Raw genomic sequence first — 8,909 nt, 5'->3', positions numbered from 1 at the left:
TATATATATTTATAACTATATATTTTAAATATATTATATATATTTATATATTTATAAAATACCTATATTTATAGTATTTTTTAATAGTATAGTATAGTATTCATAGCATAGTATAGTATTTATAGTATAGTATTTTCCTGATCTGGGATCATGCATCATATTTAAGTTCTCATGTCTCCTTGGTCTTCTTTCACCTGGGGAAGTTCCTCAGCCTTCGTTTTTTTTTTTTTTTTTTTTTTCTTTTCTTTTTCTTTTTTTTTGAGACGGCGTTTTGCTCTCGTTGCCCAGGCTGGAGTGCAATGGCGTGATCTCAGATCACCGCAACCTCCGCCTCCTGGGTTCAAGCGATTGTCCTGTCTCAGTCTCCAGAGTAGCTGGGACTACAGGCGCATGCCACGACGCCTGGCTAATTTTTGTATTTTTAGTGGAGATGGAGTTTCATCATACTGGTCCGGCTGGTCTTGAACTCCTGACCTCAGATGATCCACCCACCTCAGCCTCCCAAAGTGCTGGGATTACAGGCATGAGCCACCATGCCCAGCCTAGCCTTTCTTTTCTAAAAGTACCCTTGTCATTCTGGCTAGTATTAAAATTAATTAGGAAATACAGAATATGAAAGGAAAACTGCGACAGCTTTTGTTCTTCACCTCAATCTGCTGTAACTTTCCAGCCAGAATTTAAATGTGAGGCCCTACATCTACATTACATTACTCGTTTAATTCTCATATCTATCCTAGGTACAATTATCCCCCTCTCAAAGATGAGGAAAGTAAGGCTCAGATGTTTATATAACTTGCCCAAAGTCACAGAGCTAGCAAGTGGCAGAATCAGGATGCAAACGGGCATGTTCCTAACTACTACATATTGTGGTCTATGACGGCAGTCCTCAGGTATTTCTATTAAGGTACCCCAACAAAAGAGGAGACAACTCTTCCCCCAAGAGCATCTGAAAACCTAGTATAAATTAAACCATTTAAGAATAAAATGTCCTTAATACAGGCTCTTAACTTTTAAGGCAGGAAAAAAATCATATTTATAATATATACATTTATAAAAGAAGAATGCTTTAAATCAGTTTTTTTTTAACCCCAATTGCACATCTTCTCATTTGAAAACGACATCATTGCAGTATTATTATAAAAAATCTAACAAGAAATTTACAACTGTAGTAAAAGGCGGTAATGACTTCATTCCATAGATCCCCATCTCTATTATCAATGTACTTTCCATCTATATTCACAATTAGACTCTACACTTTCTTGGTTTAAATTAGTGCTTCTCAACCTTCAGAATTTTTCAAACCCAAAATACACATATTTGTGAAACACTGTTCCTTTAAATGATCACTTGGAACCAAGTGATGTTACACAAGAATACAAAAAATTGGTTCCAAAAACAGATGATACTAGTTTATAAGATGGAAACCAAATGAATCAAACTATAATGTTTCAGATTATATTTAAGTGTAAATATAAGTTTTTAAAATTCTTAGATCACAGTTTTAGAAGCACTTCTCTATTTGAGGATAGAAGGATAGATGACTTTTTCCTCAACTAGATTTAAAGTTCCTAAGAGTACAGCAATGGTAGAAAGCAATTAACACGTGGTTAACTGATTAACAGTAGTCAATATATCAAATATATATCAATATATCAGCAGTTGATTGATTACCATCCCCTTACAATTTATTTCTCAGCAATACCTTTATTCACCAAGTACAGCCAGCTTTTAAAACTGGATTATGAACTCTAGAATATATCACGGAGTTTATATTGGCAACACTGAAACATTCAGAACCACAGCTGAGCTAGCAGGCATTGCTATAATTACTCACTATTGGAGAAGGATTTCTGTGACTGTTATGGCAAAAAGCATAACAATATTAAATCACAGAAGGTTGCAAAACACTAAATTTGTTCTACTTCTGTTATAAGAATCAATCAATATTGACCACAAGAGGCCTGTGCACTAACAGGCTGCAGGTGTGCAAAGAAAGCCTACCTTCCCTGAAACCATTCTGTGACCAGAAATGGGAGTAGTTAAAGCTCCGTGACTACATCATTCTCTGATCGGTTACTTTCATTCAATGTTATAACACTCCTTGCTGTAAAGCTAATCATAGCAGAGCCCCAGTAGGCTGGAAGAACATAGACAAATCTGTTTAATTAACTTATCAATACTAGTACATCAAACTTCATGAGTTATTGACTAAACCTTTGATTATTTTTGTACTATAACCACTGATTGCTTACTAGGTCACTTTTGGTATCATTTGACATTTAATGGTAGATGACGTACAGCTCACCTGTGTGTCTAAAGTAGCATGTACTTGTAAAACTGAAATTTTGCACTTGAGAGGAATAAAACATTCAACTTCTGAACCTACGTTTTAAGAAATTTATGTCAATTTTCCCAAAACATTAAAGGCTTAAGCATGTTTCAAAAAAATAAAATAAACAAGGTATTTAAAGAAGGAAAGAAATCCAAAACAAATAGACCAATAATTATGTTTACATTGACATTTTTGTAACAGAACTTTAGGCAGCATACCAGAGTCTAATTGTAAAGGGAAAATACGAACAAATGGAAAAGTTCTCCTACTGATAACTATTTGAATAGTAAAATAGTTCTGAAGGAACAATAATTAGTATGGAATTTTCTGTTTACAACAAGAACTAGAAGTCCTGAGGGAACTAGCTAATTTACCACCAATTTCTAAGGACTTGGTCATTTCTACCCATAACTAAAATATAAAAAAAAAAAAAAATGCCAATACCAGGTACCTCCCAAAGGATGGCTAATACCAGATGTTGATAAGGAGTCAATGATATTAAGAAAGAAAAGAGAGGAAGGAATCATCAAACAGGAAAGATGGCACTGAATGGGCTAAGATGGGTTCTGAAGCCAAGCAGCCTAGCTTTGGATTCTGACTGCCACATGCTGGCTGTGTGACCTTGATCAGATAATTTAACCTCTCTACCATCTTGTCCTCATACATAAAATACAAGTAATGACAGAACCAGCCCCACAAGGTTATTTGTGAGGATAAAATGAGTGGATCTATGTAAGGCACTAATAACCTAGGTCAGAGAGGTTTTTTTAATATTAGCAATTATTCCTATTGCTACTGAGAGACTCTATTCCTGATAACACTAACACAAGCTTCACCTATGCCTCATAATTTTTCTAAGTTAAATGTTGATTTTTTTCAGATATTTGGACTTTCTTATGCCACAGGCCATAAAACTAATAAACATATCAAAGTAGAAGCTCAGACAGCATGGCCATAAGGTTATCAAAGGGAGAGTAGTTTAAAATTATCAATTCAGAATTATATATGGCAACAAGCACATAATGTTTAATAAATATCTACTAAATTAATCATAAGTAAAATTGATTTTACTCAAGAAATCTACAATCTACACAGATTTCTTCCATTAATTGGTGTTCTAGAAAGAAAGTATGGTTTATCAAGTCATTTAAATCCAGTATTAATTTAATTCATAAACTGGCCACAAGAATACAAGTGTTTTGATTTTGGTTTATCCAATTTAGTGTAATTGAGTTTATAACAACTATTTCATTTTGATAGAAAAATTCATCTATCTGAAATATAGAATGCACTTCCTATCTAATGAAAAAAATTAAGGGCTGGGTACAGTGGCTCACACCTATAATCCCAGCACTTTGGGAGGCCAAGGCAGGAGGATCACCTGAGCCCAAGAGTTCAACACCAGCCTGGGCAACATGGAGACGTCATCTCTACAAAATATTTTTTAAATGAGCCAGGAGTAGTGGCACACACCTGTGGTCCCAGCTACTCAGAAGGCTGAGTCAGGAGGATCACTTGAGCCCAGGAAGTGAAGGCTATAGTGTATTGTGTTCATACCACTACAGTCCCAAAAAAAAAACAGCAAGAAGCATACTTTAAAATATGAAATCGTTTTTAAAAGTAGGTTTAGCCTGAACGTAGTGGCTCACACCTGTAATCCCAGCACTTTGGGAGGCCAAGGTGGGCAAATCATTTCAGCTCAGGAGTTCCAGACCACCCTGGGCAACATGACAAAATCCTGGCTCTACTAAAAATACAAAAAATAAATTACATGGACATGGTGACACAAGCCTGTAATCCCAGCTGCTCGGGAGGCTGAGGCAGGAGAATCGCTTGAACCAGGGAGGCAGAGGTTGTAGTGAGCCAAGATCGTGCCACTGCACTCCAACCTGGGCAACAAAGCGAGACCCTGTTTCCAAAAAAAAAGTAGGTTTAAAATACCTATCCTTAAAATTCTACAATCCAGTGATGCATTGCTTAACAATGTTCTGAAAAATGCGTCGTTGGACAATTTCATTGTTCTGCAAACACCACAGAGTGCACTTACACAAACCTACATGGTATAGCCTACTACACACCTAGGATATATGATAAAGACCAGGGGTCTACACACATAGGATATATGATATAGCCCAGGGGTTGGAACCAGGCCACACAGCAGGTGGTGAGCAGTCAGCAAGCAAGCAAAGCTTCATCTGTATTTACAGCTGCTCCTCATTGCTTGCATTACCCCCTGAGCTCTGCCTGCTGTCAGATCAACAGCAGCATTAGATTCTCATAGGATTGCGAACCCTACTGTAAACTGCGCACAAGAGGGATCTAGGCTGCGTGCTCCTTATGAGAATCTAATGTCTGATGATCTGTCACTATCTCCCATCACACCCCAGATGGGACAATCTAGTTGTAAGAAAACAAGCTCAGGGCTCCCACTGATTCTATATTATGGTGAGTTATATAATTATTTCATTATATATTACAATGTAATAATAGAAATAAAGTGCACAATAAATGTAATGCTTTTGAATCATCCTGAAGCCATCCTACCCGCCCAGGGTCCAGGGAAAAATTGTCTTCCACAATAGTGGTCCCTGGTGCCAAAAAGGTTGGGGACTACTGATATGGCCTATTGCTCCTAGGCTACAAATCTGTACAGCATGTTACTGTACTCAATACTGTAGATAACTATAACACAATAGTAGGTAGTTGGTATCTAAACATAGAAAAAGCACAGTAAAAATACAGTGTTATAATCACATGGGACCACTGTCATATATGCCAAGAAATGCAAGTTGGAAAAAAACTAAAATGAAATTTTAAAATGTTTCTAGTTAACCCAAAAAAGGAATAGGAAGAATAGAAGAAAAAAATAAAAGAGACAAAGAGAAAAGAAAAATAGTAGACTCAAATCTAAGTAGATCAATAATTAAATTAAGCGTTAGCAAAATAGACACTCCAATTAAAAGGCAGAGATTGACACACAGGATTTCAGGAAAGCTGCAACTATATGCTGTCAACAACAGATGCACACTAGATATAGGCAGACAAGCTGAAAGCAAATGAATAAAAATGATAAACAATAAAAAGAAATGAGAAGGTTGGAGTGGCAATACTAAAACAAATCAAATATGCTTTAAGACAAAACATATTAACAAAATAAAGCATTTATTTTATAACAAAAGGTCAATTCATCAGGAAAACCCAAAAGAGTTATGCCTAATAGGAGTACTTTTAAAATAACCAAAAAATACTAAATTAAGGGGAAAAATAAAACATTCCAGAATCAGCCCAGGAGCGATGGCTCATGCCTGTACTCCCAGCACTTTGGGAGGCCAAGGTTGGCAGACTGCTTGAGCCTGGGAGTTTGAAACCAGCCTGGGCAACATGGTGAAGCCCTGTCTCTGCTAAAAACGTGAAAATTAGCTGGATGTGGTGGCATGCACCGGTAGTCCCAGTTACTCAGGAGGCTGAGGAAGGAGGATCACCTAAAACCCAAGAGGTCAAGGCTACAGTAAGCCACGACCATGCCACTGCATTCCAGCCTGGGAGATAAGAGAGGAACCTCGCCTCAAAAAAAAAAAAAAAAAAAAAAAAGGGCCGAGCACGGCTGGTCACGCCTGTAATCCTAGCATTTTGGGAGGCTGACGCAGGTGAATTGCTTGAGCTCAGGAGTTAGAGACCAGCGTAGGCCACATGGCAAAACTCTGTCTCTACAAAAAATAAAAATAAAAATCTAGCCAAGCATGGTTGTACACGCCTGTAGTCCCAGCTACTTGAGGGGCTGAGGTGGAAGGGTCGCTTGAGCCCAGGAGGTCGAGGCTGTAGTGAGCCAAGATCACACCACTGCACTCCAGCCTAGGTGACAAAGTGAGACCCTGTCTCAATAAAAAAGCAAAAAAAAAATCAAGATCATGATTGGGAGATTTAAAATCCCTCTCTCACCAACACTATCAATCACATTTAGTTAAGTAATATTTAAAAAACATTAGCTCCAAAATGTTTTCTCTCTTTTTCTCTGGTTGGTTTTGCTGGCAAGAATACTTTGAATATTTAAAATCATCACACAAAAGAGAAACAACTTCACTAGCAAAAAATGACCATACTGTGCACAGAAAAATCGTAACTACAAAATTAGCGAACCCTCTGAAATCACACACCCATCCTCCTTCCACTCTCACACTTGCCCGTGCAAGAATGTTTGTGCACTTTCTCTCTCTGTCACCATAACCATGTTCCCTGGATTAGAATGTTTCTGTTATTTGTTAATGAGCTTCGTCATCTGCCAATAAAATGGCAAACAAATAGCAGCAGTAACACATTTTTAATTCCATGGTGAAGGAAAAGCTTTAAAGCTTTAAACTGAGAAAAATTTATCAATTGACCAGGCTTTTTCAATTAATTTATCAATTAACCAGGGTGGAGAGGAGCATGTAATCTTAATACTAGACTATATCAGTCTAGCTTACAGAAAATGGCATTTTACTGGGACATGTTCGTTCAATAAATCCACATATATGTACTGAGTGCTTAGTACATGTCATGAGTAGTCTAAGAAATTTGGGAAATATTCTTGGGTTCAGTCCTAGAAATCCCAAAAAGCCCCAAATCATCAAGGTCTAGATATACCCGACCAGGTCTTTTTCACTGGACATATGCTATCTTAAAATTAAGTCCCTGGAACAAAATTTAAACTAAACGGGCCTCTAGGAACAGGTGAAAACTCAACAACTTACCATTGCTTAGTCAGGTGAATCAATCTGTTTTGCTTTTCATATTCTCTACCAAAAATCCAAAGCTAGGATTGTGTCTACTTTTTATTCGATCTTACCTACATTTAAAATTAAGGACATTTTAATCATAACAAAAATCTAGTGATACTCAAGTACCTTATGTTGCATTATACTACATGAAAAGTGTATGGTCCCATGAAAACAAAAGGAATCATAAAAATTATAGATCAAAACAGTACCTCAATATTTTTACTGGCCACATTCTTCACAACAGCAGGAAACAGTTCAGATGCATTTTTCCCTTTTGCAATCATCTGAAGAGTATACAAAACAGACAATATGGGAAATTCTATATATATTAAATATTTAGAAGATTATGTCAACAAATAAGCTATATAATTAACAGCTGAACTCTTTTTGAATGATCTTACCTCAACTATTTACAGCAAATAATAAACACTCTCTTGTATAGCAATATAAATACACAAATACACAGACACAACCAAGAAGAAATATTTAGTAATTTAAGATATATATTTAAATATTTTAATAGTTTTCTCTGGCTAACTGGGTTGTAAGTAATTTTTTTTATTTTTTATTTTTTTAGACAGATCCTACTCTGTCACCCAGGCTGGAGTGCAGTGGCTCAATCACAGCTCACTGCAGCCTCAAACTCCCAGGTTCAAGTGATCCCCCTCCTCAGCCGTCTGAGTAGCTGAGGCTACAGGCATGTGTCATCATGCCTGGCTAATTTTCAAATTTTTTTTGTAGAGACAGGGTACCACTATGTTGCCCAGGCTGGGTAAAAGCTTTTTAAAAATATTTTTGCTATTGTCTATTTTCCAGGATCTGACATTAAAGATGTACTGCATTTGCAATGGGGGAGTTGAGGGAGGGATGAATGTTACTTTGAATCAACTACTTATGTGACCCTTGGCTTTCTTTTCATAGGTTACCCTACTTCTGCAACCATTGCTTTTCAAAGTTTCCTTCACAAAACATTCTTCCTCTGCCCACTAAAGTTCTGTGCACCACCATCTTTTCAGCCTACACTGTTCTACAATCTCTGAAACTCCTAAGATTTCATTCACCATTAGGACTAACTCTCACCTCTATATGTGAGTGTAAATTCCCCAAAACTGTAGCCCTAATCCAGCCTGAGTTCTATATCTCTAACTAGACATCATTAGCTGGCTCTCATCCCAAACTTGCTATGTCTAAAGCCAAACTCATCCTTCATGATAAAATGACATTCATGAGAGAATTTCCTATTTCCACATTTCTCCTAGACACTAAAAACCACAGAATTACCCTGGTCTCTTCTCACTTCTACACAGTAACTAGGTCCTGCTAATACTTCTCACAACACTCATGTTAATCCCTTCCACTGCTATTATCCTAACACAGGTCAGTATCACCTCACAGAGAACTTTTCAGTCTCCTCTTTCTATCCATAATGTACACCACTGACAGTTTAATATGCTTAAAACACTACTTTGTACATGTCAGCCCCCTAAAAGATTTCAAAAGCTTCGGATTGTCTAGAGTCCAAAAGATTTTATGTAATATTCATATATTCTCACAATGTACACTAACATCCCTTCTTAAGCTCTCTGACCTAAGGCCCTATTAAACTGACCTTACTCACTACTAGAACATTCTCTGGCTGCCCCACTATGCCTCTGCTCAGATCATGGCCCCAGCTTTCTAAGTTCTACCCTTCTATCTAAAGCATCATCAAATTCTACTCCTTCTCCCTTGCTAGAGCCATCTCCTGACACCTGGCCCACTGTGTCATCCAATCCTAATTTCTTTCAGAATTTTTTTTTTTTTTTTTTTTTTTTTTTTTT

General features: G+C 37.0%; 1 protein-coding gene across 1 annotated transcript in view; it reads right to left on the bottom strand.

The window, feature by feature from the left end:
- AP3B1 (adaptor related protein complex 3 subunit beta 1) overlaps positions 1-8,909 on the bottom strand; it is a 306,794-nt gene that overhangs the window by 239,277 nt on the left and 58,608 nt on the right. The window contains exon 3 of the mRNA XM_017895526.1: positions 7,299-7,373. The gene's annotated coding sequence lies outside the window, so the exon portion shown is untranslated. The remainder of the gene's footprint in view (positions 1-7,298; positions 7,374-8,909) is intronic.

The sequence above is a fragment of the Rhinopithecus bieti genome, unplaced genomic scaffold, assembly GCF_001698545.2.
Source record: "Rhinopithecus bieti isolate Rb0 unplaced genomic scaffold, ASM169854v2 scaffold_26302, whole genome shotgun sequence".
Lineage (NCBI taxonomy): Eukaryota > Metazoa > Chordata > Mammalia > Primates > Cercopithecidae > Rhinopithecus > Rhinopithecus bieti.
This window is presented reverse-complemented; position numbering and strand designations above follow the sequence as displayed.